This window comes from Gopherus evgoodei, unplaced genomic scaffold, assembly GCF_007399415.2.
Source record: "Gopherus evgoodei ecotype Sinaloan lineage unplaced genomic scaffold, rGopEvg1_v1.p scaffold_47_arrow_ctg1, whole genome shotgun sequence".
Taxonomy (NCBI): domain Eukaryota; kingdom Metazoa; phylum Chordata; order Testudines; family Testudinidae; genus Gopherus; species Gopherus evgoodei.
Window position 1 is genome coordinate 1758862 of NW_022060068.1, and position 15296 is coordinate 1774157.

Genomic DNA, 15296 nt, shown 5'->3' on the forward strand with positions numbered 1-15296 from the left:
TAGAGTCTGAGAATTAATAGACTCTTTAGCTTTTATGGTGAATATTTGTTCTCTTAAATAAAGGTAAGTTGTATCGAATTCAACGCAGGGTAAAACTCCCACCTTCACACAGGACTCGTACAAGGCGTTATGTACTCCTTAAGTAGCACCTGTTTCAATGATCCATTGACCTCGTCTGGGCCACAGTGATGATATCCCTTGCATGAGCAATGGTAACACGCCCCAGAGACAACATGGGAGCTCGAGGGGAGAAACACCAAATGGTGAAGGCTGTTTCTTGTGTGAATTACTGTAACTTTAATAAAGAACCCAATATACACCCACAAATCACTTCCTTTGCTCAAACTGCAGCCTCATCCCAGCTCCATTCCAGCTGAAATGATCTTTATCTGAGGCAGTTGTATTCTTTGCTGTGTCCTCAGGACTTACGGATAAGTGCCAGGTGCACTTGTAAGAACAAATACAGTGTGGGAATAGTACTCGTGTATTTATAAGTACAAGTGCAACGCAAGTACCTTCAATTTCCATATTCACTGCAACTGTCTGTTCAATGTATGGCCACTGACCGAAACAATATCCACTCATAGCGGAAGAGAAAGGAAAAGGGCAACCACTGAAATTTTATTCATAAGAACTGCCACACTGGGTCAGCCCAAAGGTCCATCCAGCCCAGGGTCCTGTCTCCCGACAGTGGCCAGTGCCATGGGTCCCAGAGGGAGTGAGCAGAACAGGGAATCATCAAGTGACCCATCCCATTCCTGCCCCCGTGGCAGCCACACAAACCCTTGTCCCCCCACCCCCAGCTCAGCGGAGGCAGGGAACACGGGCAGGGGGATGGGGGCACCCTGACAGGAGGCTCCTGGGAGCAGTTTGGCCAGGGGCAGCTCCAGGGGGGGTGGGGAGACGGGACAGGGGCAGCGGGTTGCAGACAGCTGCGGAGCAGTGGGGGGGGGGAAGGGACAGAACACCCCTGCTCTGGAAGCACCCCCTCAGCAAGGTGCATCCCGAGCGGTCACCCAGCCTGGCCACCCCTAGGGCCAACCCGGCCTCAGCCCAAGGAGCTGGGTGAGGGCAGGTGCCTTCGGCCCCCAGCCCTAGCATTTGGGTCAGGACGGGGGGGTAAATGAAGCAGGTGAGGCCTGGAGGCCATGGAAGGGGAAGGCGGGTGCCCGGAGTGTGCGGGGACCTGTCCCAGGAGACCAGCGCGCTACGGCCTGAGATTTACCATCTGCCCAAGGAGCAGGAAGGATCCAGGGAGCTAAGGTGGGGCCCAGAGTCCCTCGGGCAGGGGGAACAATCAGGCTTTGCCTCCTTGGGGTTGGAGGCTCCTGGAAAGGCCTGAAGTGCTGAGGTGTCACATCGCCTCTGCGGGGAGTCTGAGGTGGGCGAGAGGGCGCGAGGGGCCGGGGGACACTTAGAGGAGGGGGCGCGAGGGGCCCGGGGGACACTTAGAGGAGGGGGCGCAAGGGGCTGGGGGATGCTCAGGGGAGGGGGTGTGCGTGGGGGTTGGGACAGCAGCTGGAGCCAGCGGAGAGACCCAGCCCCGAACACTGGTGGAGTTGGGGGCCCCAAGCCCTGAATTTGCTGGAGCCTGGGCACCAGGGGCCCATACAACTGCCCCCCCCCCAGTAACCATGAGCAGAGCTGCACTTGCCAGATTGTCTCCTGGGGTCCCGTTTTCTGAGACTGAACTGGGAAACCAACTCTGGTAAACCAGCTCCAAGCTGTTTTCCTGTCACTGGAGTTCACTGACCAAGTAACTCCTCCTGCAGCCCGTGGGTGTGACGCCCTAGAGAAAGGGAAACAGTTTTACTGTGTGAGATCGAATCTGAAACCATAGAAAAATCCCACTTTTCTGTGAAAGCCCCAGAGCTCTGGTGAACGGTGTCCAGGCCGAAGGGACCACAGACTCTGCAGGAAGATACACGTTGGGTCTCCAAGCTGAATTAGCAGCCCCAAGGTACAGTGTTCTCTGTGGGTTTGAAACTTGGGTACAACATTTGACAGAAGGACTTGTAATGGCAGTGACTGCATTGAAAATTCTCATCCGTTGGTTGTTAAGAGCAATTGGTGTTTCTACAGCCCCAAAGTTCTGGGCACTTCACACTATGGCCGAGATTGTCAAAAGTGACTCATGGTGCTGGAGGCCCAGCTTGACCCAGCTCAGAGGAGCCCGACTCTCAGAAAGTGTTGAGCACCCACCCCTGGAAACCAGGCCCTTGTAAGTGTCTCCAGTTGGGCCCCTGAAAACTGAGGCACCCGCAGTCACTAGCCACTTCTGAAAATCTTGGGCTACAAATAGAAGAACTTGGTCCCCACCTCAGATAGATCCAGTCTGAGTTTAGAATGATGTGAGAAATACGGGTATCCAACCACAGGGAGAGAGGGGGCAGGGAAGGAGGAAGGTTACAGCCATAGGGTCAGTTGATGACTCAGTAACAGACACCTGCACATCCTGGGGACTTGATTTGAACTTTTTATTACTTATCTTTTATCAGAATCGAGGCCTCACTGTTTTAGGTGCTGCACAGACACATTAGAGACCCTTGTGCATGCGCACGCACACACACACACACACACACACACACACACACACACACACACACACACACACACACACACACACACACCCTGCCACAAGCAGCTTAGTTTTTTTTTAAAATTAAATAATAATCTGTGTTGTTCGCTGGCGCCTTATGAGACTCCTGGAAGGAAGCATGAGGGGCGGGCGAGGACGCGGTGAGCTAGCTGGACAGGGCATTCCCAGAGTGGAGGGTATCACGGGAGCAGGCACGGAGCTGGTTTGGCAGGAGCAGATGAATGGGCACTGAGACTGGCAGTGCTGGTGCTGCAGAGGGGCTGGCGGGTGACGCGATGAGCTCCAAGTCAGGGATGCAGACAGGGCTGGCGTTAAGCAGGGCTGTGACGGTGAGGACAAGAAGTTTGAACCAATGCAGTGAAGCAGGGAAGAGCCAGTGGAGAGATCGAAAGAGGGAGTCGTCTGGTCAGAATGGCAGGCTGGGAAGGTTAATTTAGCAGCAACATTTTGTATTGGGGAGCAGTGGTGTGGGTATCGGGGAGGCCAGAGAGGGGGAGGCTCCAGTCAGAGATGATCCGGGAGGACAAGAGGTTTAGCGGTCAGGCTGCAGAGGAAAGGTTGGATCTTACAGACATTGCGGAGGCAGGAGCAGCGGGATTTGCACCTGGTCTGGGGGTGAGACCCAGAGGAGCTGTCTGAGGAGAGGTGAAATGTAGGGCTGGGCAGTGAGAGAACACAGAGAGCCAGAGCCACAGGGAGAGAGCGAGAGATGAAACCAAGGCAGCAGGAGACAGGGAGATGACACGTGTAACAGGCTGGACTCTGCTCAGTGGCTCCGATGTCCTGTCGCCCGGCACGTTGTGAAGTGAATGACACCAGTGCACACTGGGGTGTGAAGCACTTTCATTCCACTGGCCAGTGCTTTCCAGCCCCTTTGCAGTGGGGTGAGTGACAAGGTGCAGGGCAGTGGGGCCCAGCCCACAGAGCCTGGATTGGACGTGGTCAGAGGCCAGCAGTCAGGGAGGGGAACTGAGAAGGAGAGGATGCACTTGGAGAGGAAGCAGAGGGAGGTGACTTTAGCAGCAGCGTTTGTGACAGAGTGGAGGGGAAGGAGGTGAATCAGGGAAGCTGCAGGTTTCCATACAGTAGTGAGGAGATGGACAAAGGACCAGGTGCAAAGGTGCCCTATAATGTACAGTCACTCGGATAAAACCCCCACCCCAGAGAGCCTCTAAGTCCCCCTCCAAGAGCCCAGCACAGAGGGCTGTCAGGGGTGTTCTGGGGTGCGCCAGGGGTTGGAGGAGACATGACAGGGGCGTTCTTACATCTCTGCAATGGCCCAGAGGAACCACTGACGCAGGGCACAAGTTACAGCAGCCCTGAGGGTACGAGCCACCCCCACTGCACCAGCTGCAGTGCCAGTGCTGGGATGAGTCTGGCCACGGGCTGGAGCTGACAGGGTGGCAGAGAGGGTTAATTTGTACTGGTGTTATACAGGGAACAGTGACAAGACACAGCAGGAGCCTGGATGTGAAGCACTTTGATATCGCGGTGACACGTTCTGGGGATCCCCCGGAGCCAGGGCCAGTACCAGCATCCAAGCATATGCTTGGGGCACCACTTTTGAAAGGCGGCTCTTTTCAAGGGGCGGCACTCCAGCTTTTTTTTATTTTTGCAGCAAGGGACAGCAAAAAACCTGGAGCTGGCCCTGCCCAGAGCAGTCAGGGGGTCTATCACTACCTGCCCAGTGACCATGGGGGCCTTAATGCTGTGCAGCTCCGGCTCAGAGCCCTGGCACCAGTAGTCATCCACAGGCATAAAGATCTGACCCTGGCTTCCAGCAGCCTCGTTATCCCTGCAGAGTGACCCCACCAGCCCTTCCAGTCCCAAGCGTCCCCAAACCCGCCTACTCCGAGTTCTTCACCACCAGACCTGGGGCCTTTTCCCCTCTGGTTCCTCACCCCAAAGGTCTGAAACCAGCCCCCAGTTCTCAGTCACTTTGGGACACACCCCACACCATTCGCACACTAGAGACCCATTATTTGTCTCTCCCAGGGTTGTACAATGCGAGGGGCTGAGTCAGTCTTGTCTGGCTGGGAAGGCAGCTCCTCCCTGCCTGGCTGGCCACCACCCTGCTGGGACGGGGAGGTGAAGCTTTAGGAACCAGCTCTCTGCAAACACGATACACAAATCCCTAACCACAGCCTGGATCCATCTCTCACTGGGATTAGTAAATTCAGAACATCACAAGCTTTCAGAAAAGACCTCACTCAATGTTACTATACACAATAGCATTGTGCACAATCCTTTGATTCCATTGCTTATTCTTTGGGGTTCTGCCCTGGGGGTGTCTGGACCCTGTGACACCTGGTACAGGGGCAGCATATGAACCTAGATTTTAGTGGGGCAGTAGCTCTACAATAGTTACGGTTGAACCTCTCTTACTGTTTAACAGCTGATTTTTCTAAGTGCACTAAAATTGCACACCCTGTTCCCAAACCGCACGGTGTGGTTAACTGTTTGGAACAGCTCAGGCTGTTCTCTCTCTGGTGTTGTACCTGTATGATGCTCTGAACACTACAAATACCTGTAGAACTCACTCCAAATAGGTTTCCTGTCAGAATTTGCTGACCAGGCACCTTTCCTCCCCTCCCCTCCAACACCGGCACACACAGAAACTGAAATCTGCTTCCAGCTGGTAGAAGCACTAATCTGATGTAGAAGAACCACATAAACCCAGAGCTGTTCTGAGAAATCCCCAGCACCCTGAGAGACAGCACAGAGTCAGAGCGAGCTGCTGGCTTGCAGGGAAGACCAGAGACTCATTCTCCCAGCGAAGCTGGCACGAGGTACACTGGTCTATGTGTGTGGGCTGTAGATAGCACAGGCAGGGGACAGCTCTGCCTCCCCAAACAGGCCAGGCCCACGCTCCGCCCCGAGGCCCCCTCCTGCTTGCCCCAGCCCAGGCAGGCTGCTCCTCTTCCGGGAAGCTGGCTGGGGCTAGGGTGGGTGGGACATGGGGTGGCTGAGGCTGCCCAATGCTGGGGGAACCCCGTGACATTCTATACCTCGTGGGAACACCCTGCACCCCCATGTTCATCCTCATGATTGTGTGGTGTCCAGTGCAAAGTCTGCCATGTCGGGTGTCTTCGGAAGGCTCACAATGCACTAAGCATTGTTGTTACAGCGATGTTATAGTAATTGTTGCAGTAATCTTATAGGTTATAATTTCATGAGGAGATAACTGGCTCTGTGGAGGAGGGGAAAGCAGTGGACGTGTTATTCCTTGACTTTAGCAAAGCTTTTGATACGGTCTCCCACAGTATTCTTGCTGGCAAGTTAAAGAAGTCTGGGCTGGATGAATGGACTATAAGGTGGATAGAAAGCTGGCTAGATCATCGGGCTCAACGGGCAGTGATCAACGGCTCCATGTCTAGTTGGCAGCCAGTATCAAGCGGAGTGGCCCCAAGGGTCAGTTCTGGGGCCAGTTTTGTTCAATATCTTCATTAACGATCTGGAGGAGGCTGTGGACTGCACTCTCAGCAAGTTTGCAGATGACACTAAATTGGGAGGAGTGGTAGATACACTGGAGGGTAGGGATAGAATATAGAGGGACCTAGACAAATTAGAGGATTGGGCCAAAAGAAACCTGATGAGGTTCAACAAGGACAAGTGCAGAGTCCTGCACTTAGGACGGAAGAATCCCAGGCACTGCTACAGACTAGGGACCGAATGGCTAGGAAGCAGTTCTGCAGAAAAGGACCTAGAGGTTACAGTGGACGAGAAGCTGGATATGAGTCAACAGTGTGCCCTTGTTGCCAAGAAGGCTAATGGCATTTTGGGCTGTATAAGTAGGGGCATTGCCAGCAGATCGAGGAACGTGCTCATTCCCCTCTATTTGGCATTGGTGAGGCCTCATCTGGAGTACTGTGTCCAGTTTTGGGCCCCACACTACAAGAAGGATGTGGAAAAATTGGAAAGAGTCCAGTGGAGGGCAGCAGAAATGATTCGGGGGCTGGAGCACATGACTTATGAGGAGAGGCTGAGGGAACTGGGATTGTTTAGTCTGCAGAAGAGAAGAATGAGGGGGGATTTGATAGCTGCTTTCAACTACCTGAAAGGGGGTCCCAAAGAGGATGGATCTAGACTGTTCTCAGTGGTAGCAGGTGACAGAACAAGGAGCAATGGTCTCAAGTTGCAGGTGGGGAGGTCTAGGCTGGATATTAGGAAACACTATTTCACTAGGAGGGTGGTGAAGCACTGGAATGGGTTACCTGGGGAGGTGGTGGAATCTCCTTCTATTAAGGTTCCTTCCCCACTCTGAACTCTAGGGTAGAAATGTGGGGACCTGCATGAGGGATGTAGGGACCTGCATGAGGCAGGGGAGGGATAGCTCACTGGTTTGAGCATTGGTCTGCTAAACCCAGGGTTGTCAGTTCAATCCTTGAGGGGGCCACTTAGGGATCTGGGGCAAAAACAGTACTTGGTCCTGCTAGTGAAGGCAGGGAGCTGGACTCAATGACCTTTCAAGGTTCCTTCCAGTTCTAGGAGATTGGTAGATCTCCAATTATTACCTATTAGCTTAAAACCTCTAAGCTTAACTACCCGCTTAGATTTGCTTTTGCTGCCACCACCCAAATTATTTATGAGCTTTTTGAGAAACTCTGTCTACCTTCCCCTCCCCCCCCCAGTATATCTCCCTCTCAAGTTCTATAACCCTTCCCTGGGTAGCCTTGAGAGACTTCTCCACCAATTTCCAAGTGAACACCAATCCAAACCCTTGGATCTTAAAACAAGGAGTAATTAATCATTCTCCCTCCTTTCCCCCCCCCCACCATTTCCATGGTGAGTCCAGATCCAACGCCCTTGGATCTTAAAACAAGAAAAAATCAATCAGGTGCTTAAAAAGAAGGCTTTTAATTAAAGAAAGAAAGGTAAAAATCATCTCTGTAAAATCAGGATGAAAAATAACTTTACAGGGTAGTCAGATTTAAAGAGCCTAGAGGAACCCCCTCTAGCCTTAGGTTCAAAGTTACAGCAAACAGAGGTAAACCCTCTAGCAAAAGGAACATTTACAAGTTGAGAAAACAAAGATAAAACTAACATGCCTTGCCTGGCTGTTACTTACAAGTCTGAAATATGAGAGACTGGTTCAGAAAGATTTGGAGAGCATGGATTGATGTCCGGTCCCTCTTAGTCCCAAGAGCGAACAACCCCCAAAACAAAGAGCACAAACAAAAGCCTTCCCCCCACCAAGATTTGAAAGTATCTTGTCCCCTTATTGGTCCTTTGGGTCAGGTGTCAGCCAGGTTACTTGAGCTTCTTAACCCTTTACAGGTAAAAGGATTTTAGTGTCTCTGGCCAGGAGGGATTTTATAGTATTGTACACAGGAGGGCTGTACCCTTCCCTTTATAGTTATGACACCTTCCTTAGAGGTTTTTAAGGCCCAGCTTGACAAAGCCCTGGCTGGGATGATATAGTTGGGGTTGGTCCTGCTTTGAGCAGGGGGTTGGACTAGGTGACCTCCTGAGGTCCCTTCCAACCCTGATATTCTATGATTCATGTATATAGTTATGAGGCTGAAAATGTATCCTCATGGCTTAAAGCAGCCCAGGCAAAAGCTCTCCAGGAGCAAAGGTTCACACCTCATCAGGGCATGGATGGGACAAACCCAGCCCAGCCTCACAGGAACAAAGGACACGGGCCTTGGCAGCAACAAAGGATCTGTTGGACTCTCAAGTGAGACACCCCCCATCCCTGGGTTAGTTTGGGGCTCTGATGAGGTGATGCTCACCTGACTCTGAAGGTAGAGGTGGGACAAAGCCAGGAGGAAAGAAAGGACATGATAAAAGGGAGAGACGTTTGTCATGCTCTTTCTCTCGTTTTCGCCTACATCTACAGACACCCCCACGAAGCCACTGAAGTGCTGATCAAAGGGGAGAGCCTGGCTGAAGGGCACCCAGCCAGCTGTGGTGAGAAGCCTCTAAGTTTGTAAGGGCACTGAAAGTGTAAAGATCAGCTTAGAATGCGTTTCGCTTTTATTTACTTTGACCAAATCTGACTTGTTGTGCTTTGACTAATAATCATTTAAAATCTATCTGTGTAGTTAATAAATCTGTTTGTGTATTTCACCTGAAGCAGTGCGTTTGGTTTGAAGTGTGTCAGAGACTCCTCTTGGGATGACAAGCCTGCAGGGCCGGCTCTAGGCACCAGGGAGCAGCACTTTCTAAGGGGCGGCACTACACCCCCCTTTTTTATTTTTATTTTTTCGCTTGGGGCCTCATTGCTGGGAGCCGGCCCTGGCGCAGCCACTTGCCTGCGCCTGGATCTGCGCCCACTGCCCAGCCCGGCGGCGCCCTGCAGAGCCCACTCGGACACGCGGCGCCGGGAGCGGCAGCGGCAGCAGGACCCCTCCTCCCTCCGTCCCCGGCTCCTCGCATGCCCCGGGAGCCCCTCTCTCCACCGCTGCAGCCCGGGCTTGGCTCCCCGTCCATCCCCGGCTCCTCGCACGCTCCGGGAGCCCCTCACACGGCCGAGCCCGGGCTGCGGCGGAGGGGAGAGTGGCTCCCAGAGTCAGGGCTGCCCAGGCGGGGGGGAGGGGGCAGTGGGGCAATTTTCCCCAGGCTCTGGGCCCCGCAGGGTATGTCGGAGGCTCCCCCCGCCTCCGTCTTCCCCCATCCCTCGGTCAGGAGGGGCCTGCGAGCTGCAGCCTGGCAGCGGGAACTCAGGCCCCACTGTCGGAGAGCGGGGGTAAGCGGCATGGTGAGGGGCCGGGCCGGACCTGGGCACCCCCCGGACCCCATCCCCCCCAGCCCTGAGCCCCTGCTCCGAGCCCAGCCCCTCTGAGCCGGGCACCCCCCTGACCCCATCCCCCCACAGCCCTGACCCCCAGCTCCGAGCCCAGCCCCTCTGAGCCGGGCACCCCCTGACCCCATCTCCCCACAGCCCTGACCCCCAGCTCCGAGCCCAGCCCCTCTGAGCCGGGCACCCCTCTACCCCCATCTCCCCCACAGCCCTGACCCCCAGCTCCGAGCCCAGCCCCTCTGAGCCGGGTACCGCCCTGACCCCATCTCCCCACAGCCCTGACCCCCAGCTCTGAGCCCAGCCCCTCTGAGCCGGGCACCCCCCTGACCCCATTCCCCCACAGCCCTGACCTCCAGCTCCGAGCCCAGCCCCTCTGATCCGGGCACCCCCCTGACCCCATCTCCCCACAGCCCTGACCCTCAGCTCCGAGCCCAGCCCCTCTGAGCCGGGCACCCCCCCAACCCCATCCCCCCACAGCCCTGACCCCCAGCTCCGAGCCCAGCCCCTCTGAGCTGGGCACCCCCCTGACCCCATCCCCCCACAGCCCTGACCCCCAGCTCCGAGCCCAGCCCCTCTGAGCCGGGCACTCCCCCAAACCCGTCCTCCCCACCCAGCCCTGACCCTCAGCTCCGAGCCCAGTCCCCCTGAGCCGGGCACCCCCCGACTCCATTCCCTCACAACCCTGACCCCCAGCTCCGAGCCCAGCCCCTCTGAGCCGGCACCCCCTCAACCCCATTCCCCCACAGCCCTGACCCCCAGCTCCGAGCCCAGCCCCTCTGAGCCGGGCACCCCCCGACTCCATCCCCTCACAACCCTGACCCTCAGCTCCAAGCCCAGCCCCTCTGAGCTGGGCATCCCCCGACCCCATCCCCCCCAGCCCTGACCGCCAGCTCTGAGCCTAGCCCCTCTGACCTGGGCACCCCCCTGACCCCATCCCCCCACAGCCCAGCCCCCCAGCACCGAGCCCAGCCCCTCTGAGCTGGGCATCCCCCGACCCCATCTCTCCCAGCCCTGACCGCCAGCTCCAAGCCCAGTCCCTCTGATCTGGGCACCCCCGACCCCATCCCCCCAAGCTCCGAGCCCAGCCCCTCTGAGCTAGGCACTCCCCCCAGCCCTGACCCCCAGCTCCGAGCCCAGCCCCTCTGAGTCGGACAACCCCCAACCCCATCTTCCCACAGTCCTGAGCCCAGCCCCTGTGAGCCAGGCACCCCCCAACCCAGAGCCCAGCTCCCCACCCAGTCCTGGGCAACAGCAGCACCACCCCCAGGCAGTGAAGGCTGTCAAAGTTAGAATCAGGACTCACAATTTGTCAGACCACTCTGTTTATTAGCGCAGCGCTCCGCCAATAACATTCAGAATATGTGAGTGGCCATGCAAGGCCCAAACAGTCTTATTTATACAGATAAAAGAGCGGGAATTAGACAAAGGGACAAAGATACCAAAACAGTAAAATTCACCTGGGGCACAGCATGCATATCCTATTTCCTTACTAACTGTTATCGATTTAAGGCTAATACTTCAACAATTGCCCTTAAACGGTGCAATTGTTCTATGTTAATGTCTGTATTCCTGACACCTGGATTGCAGCATTCCAACAGTTTTGCTTAAAGGTACAGACAGCATTTCTTAAATCCTTTCTATTCTTACTATATAATTCATTCTACTTTCACACAGCCCATTGGCACCAACCATCACCATCACCCAGCGACAGCCCATTATGTAACTGCAAATCTATACATACCCGTAAGCATTTAATGTTTTTAAATCATGTATTTGGTGTATTTTCAAGTTATTACAAATTAATTTTTGAATGTATTTCACTAGATATTTTTTACATTTCCAAATACATGTTACTATAGTATAGTATTGTAACTTTTCCTTATGGAAGGGCCCCCCGAAATTGCTTTGCCCCAGGCCCCCTGCATCCTCTAGGTGGCCCTGCCCAGAGTGTGTGAGGAGCCGGGGAGGGAGGGAAACGGGGTCCCCTGGAGCTGAGCCCCGGCTGCGGTGGTGGTGAGAGGGGCTCCCGGAGTGTGTCAGGAGATGAGAGGCTGGCTAGGCTCGTGGGTGCTGAGCAGGTAGCCCTGCAGCTGGAGATCTTCGCCTTCCCTCCCGCCGGGACTGGGCCAGGGCACCGTGAGGCTGAAGAGCAGCAGGTCCAGGGGGCTCTCCAGGTCCTCGGCTGCCAGCATATCGGTGGTGAGGACGGTGAGCATGAACTGATCCACCTCGGCCATCAGCAGCGCTGCAAAGTCCAGGGAGGGGGCTGTGTTCTCCATGCCACCCCGCAGCTGTGACGCCACCTGGAAGAACTCCCACTCCGCGCCGCCCAGCAGCTCCACTCGCAGCTGGGCCAGGGCTCGGCTGCAGTGTGCTGGTAGCAGATCTCACGTTTGGGGGGGAGCCCAGTGCTGGGACAGCAAGGGGTGAGGGTGAGGGGGCACTGGTGGGCAGGAGGGGGAGCTCTTCTCTGCGGTGGGGCAGCCAAAAATTTTTTTGCTTGGGGCAGCAAAAAATCTAGAGCCGGCCCTGCAAGCCTGGTACATATCAATTTCATTGTTAAAGTGACAAACTCATATAAGCTTGGAGCATCCAGCGGGCATCACTGGGCATGTCATAAACAGATAGCTAAGGGTTAACGTCTCTTTCACCAGGAAAGAAGTAATCTGAACCACCTGACCAGATGATCAATCAGGAAACAAGACTTTTTCAAATCTGGGTGGAGGGAAGTTTGTGTGTGAGTCCTTTGTTCTTGGGTCTTCTGTCTGCCTCTCTCTCAGCTATGAGAAGTGATTTCTGTTTCCTGCTTTCTAATCTTCTGTTTTCCAGCTGTAAGTACAAAAAGATCAGATAGTGAGTTATATGGTTTTTTCTTTTGTATTTACATGTCTATAGTTGCTGGAGTGCTTTGAATTGTATTCTTTTGAATAAGGCTGTTTATTCATATTTCTTTTAAGCAAATGACCCTGTATGTGTCATCTTAATACAGAGAGACCATTTGTATGTATTTTTCTTTCTCTTTATATAAAGCTTTCTTTTTAAGACCTGTTGGAGTTTTTCTTTAGTGGAGAACTCCCAGGAATTGAGTCTGTACTCACCAGGGAATTGGTGGGAGGAAGAAGTCAGGGGGAAATCTGTGTGTGTTAGATTTACTAGCCTGACTTTGCATTCCCTCGGGGTGAGGGGGAAAGAGAGATTAGCTCTTGGTAATTTTGTTCTGCAGGACTGGGAACAGGGAGGGTGGAGTCCCTCTGTTTAGATTCACAGAGTTTGCTTCGGTGTCTCTCTCCAGGAACACCTGGAGGGGGGAAGGGAAAAGGTTTATTTCCCTTTGTTGTGAGACTCAAGGGATTTGGGTCTTGGGGTCCCCAGGGAAGGTTTTTGTGGGGACCAGAGTGCCCCAAAACACTCTAATTTTTTGGGTGGTGGCAGCTTTACCAGGTCCAAGCTGGTAACTAAGCTTGGAGGTTTTCATGCTAACCCCCACATGTTGGACGCTAAGGTCCAAGTCTGGGACTAGGTTATTGACAGGGCACTACAAGCTGGAGGTTGCTAGGGCTGTGTCTGGGACCGGAGCTATTGGCTAGTGTCTGTGATGTTCCCCTCTGTGTTATCTGGGCTGGTGATCTGCTAGGTCACTCCAATCCCAGCTCTGGGAGCCAGCCTGATCCTGCTCTGCTGTGAGACCCCCGCTCCTGGGTGGTTCACGCACAGACGCTGGCGTGTCAGCGGCTCTTTGGATTGGGCAGCCGAATGAGCAGAGCAGGGGAAGGCTGGCCCCCAGAGTCAGCAGCGAAGAGCTAGTTAAGCTAAATGGTGGTGGTGGTACAAGAACAAATGGCCACAAACTGGCCATGAGTAAATTCAGGTTGGAAACTGGGTTTTTCTAACCCTCAGTGGAGGGAGGTTGAGGCTGTGGAACAGACGTTCAATAGGAATAGTGGGGGCAGATGGACTAATTTTAAGAAGGAGCTTGGTAAGTTTATGAATGGGACGATATGATGGGGTTGCCTACGATATCAGAGGACTGGACTCAACCCAGGAGGTTCCTTCCAGTCCTATGTTCTATTGTTCCCGAAACAAACCACAGCTTAATAATACCAACTAATTATACATTTCTTAATACTCATATATAAGGCTATGATTTAGTCACAGATATTTTTAGTAAAGGTCACAGACAGGTCAAAGGCAATAAAAAAAAAGTCACGACCAGTGACTTGCCATGACTTTTACTAAAAACAACCCTATCTAAATCTTAGGTGCTGGGGGAAGAGGGGTGCTCCAGCGGAGGCTGCTGGGGGGTGTGTGTGTGCTCCAGCGGAGGCTGCTGGGGGGGTGTGCTCCAGCGGAGGTTGCTGGGGAGGGGGGTGCTCCAGCGGAGGCTGCTGCTCCTGGCGGGCGTGGTGGCCAGTAGCCCTACCACTGCTGCTGCTCCTCGAGTGTGGGGTTGGTTGCCTGGAGCCCTGCCTCTGCTGCTCTTGGACCGCTGCTCCCTGGCAGTGCCTAGGATCAGTTGCCTGGGGCCAGCAGAGCAGTGGCCGGTGTGGCTGGCCCCGGGGCCACCCAGGTGCTGGGGCAGCTGCACCAGCCACTGCAGCTGCAGAAGTGCCGAAGGTCCTGGAAAGTCACGGACTCTGTGACTTCCATGACCTCCATGAAAGTCTCGCAGACTTACTCGTGTATAAGTTAGCAATCACATTTTCATCCTGCTAAATATAAATCAGTGACAATTCCTAATACTAGGCAAATCATTTCCTAAATCATTTGAAATCTCTCGGCTACAGTTGTGGAGTACGGCATTTTGGAAAGAGGGCCCAGCTGTCCCGCGCGCATGCTAGGAGTATGGCTTACGCAGTGCACAGCTACTGGTGTGGGTCAGCTCACTGCCAACGTACCCGCATGTGGGCCAGGCCTCAGTTTCATAGTCACTGAGTTTAAACTTTAAACCAACCCTGTGTAGTGCACATGTCAAGAGGAGGCTGGTGTGATGGAGTCTGAGGTAAACGTGTTACAGGAAGCCAGTTGGGGGGTGGCCTGTGGTTCTGTAGTGTAGATAAGAGACAGGAAACGGAGGGAGGGGTTCCCTTTTATCTCTCTTCTGGGAATGGTCTCGGATAGGGAGATTTCCTTATGCTCACAGGTGGCAACTTCCATACCCACGTGGTGCTCAGGCAGCAGCAACATTCAGTGCCAGGGGCCCAGCTCCACCAATATTTGGGGCCGGGCCCCCCACCCGAGTGTCCCGTGGCCCTGACTTGCTGCCCCCACCCCCTGTTCGCCTTTCCCGGGCCCGGAGCAGAGCGTCTCTGTCTTTGTCTCCTCCATGCTGCTTCCCTGCACAACTGCTGCCGCAGGGTCTAGTGCCCCCTTCTCCACTGCCTCTGAGCCTGCCCTTCCCCCTCAGACCCGTCCCTTTTCCGGCGGGACCCTCCAGCAGCACAGCCCCCCTCCCTCGCCCCCCCCCCAGTCACCGCTCCTGCCCCATGCTGGGCAAGGAGGCAACCCCACCCTCCACCCCCAGTGAGGCTACAGTCAGGGGCAACAGCAGGGGAGGAGGCTCACGCAGCGCCCCTGGCACCCACCACGGGGGAGGCGAGGGAGATTCCTGGACCTGAGAGGGGCCCTAGGAGCACATGCAGTGACAGTGGTGGGGGTGAGTGTGCTGCTGGGGGGGGCAGGAAAGGGGGGGCTCCTCCCCAGAGCTCACGGCTGCCAGCAGGGAAAGGGCTGGGGGGGGCGTGTCCTCTTCTCTGACTCCTGTCTCAGAGCAGCCTGTCTGCACCCCAAACTCATCCCCAGCCCTGCCCCATCCCAGAGCCCACACCCCAGTCAGAGCTTTCACCTCCCCACTGCACCCTCCACCCTCTGCCCGAGACCTGAGCCCCTCCAGCACCCCAAACACCTCATCCCCAGACTCATCCCCCCACACTCCTACTCTCGCCCTGAGCCCTT

The 15296-nt window shown here is 54.9% G+C and overlaps 1 protein-coding gene across 3 annotated transcripts in view; it reads left to right on the top strand.

Annotated features, from left to right (window-relative positions):
• The first annotated feature begins 1656 nt into the window (after nt 1-1656).
• The window catches only part of LOC115642919 (stonustoxin subunit alpha-like), a 40202-nt gene continuing 26562 nt past the window's right edge, over nt 1657-15296 (top strand). Inside the window, exon 1 of one of the 3 annotated variants that reach the window (XM_030546590.1) lies at nt 1657-1960. The gene's annotated coding sequence lies outside the window, so the exon portion shown is untranslated. The remainder of the gene's footprint in view (nt 1961-15296) is intronic. The other 2 variants (XM_030546593.1, XM_030546594.1) reach the window with 2 other exon arrangements.